Raw genomic sequence first — 220 nt, 5'->3', positions numbered from 1 at the left:
AATTAAAAAAAATAAATAAGTAAAAAAAAATAATAAAACAAAATATAAAAAATAATAAGAAAATAATTATAAATAAAAAATTATAAAACAAAGTTTAAAAAAATGACAAGATAAATACAAATATAAAAAGTAAAAAAATTAATTTAAAAGTTTTTTAAAAAAAGTAGAAAGAAACAATAAAAAAATTAAAACCAACCCTGCAACCGCCGCTATCTGATTT

The 220-nt window shown here is 14.1% G+C and overlaps 1 protein-coding gene across 1 annotated transcript in view; it reads left to right on the top strand.

Moving 5' to 3' along the window:
• Window positions 1-220, top strand: part of LOC108803187 (chloride channel protein ClC-Kb-like) — a gene marked incomplete at its 5' end in the record, with an annotated part of 10,580 nt that overhangs the window by 856 nt on the left and 9,504 nt on the right. The gene's annotated exons all lie outside the window — the stretch shown is intronic.

This window comes from Nanorana parkeri, unplaced genomic scaffold, assembly GCF_000935625.1.
Source record: "Nanorana parkeri isolate BGI_ZX_2015 unplaced genomic scaffold, ASM93562v1 scaffold3477, whole genome shotgun sequence".
In the NCBI taxonomy this organism is placed as follows: domain Eukaryota; kingdom Metazoa; phylum Chordata; class Amphibia; order Anura; family Dicroglossidae; genus Nanorana; species Nanorana parkeri.
Note: the sequence above shows the minus strand (reverse complement) of the source record. Positions and strands in the feature narration are given on the sequence as shown.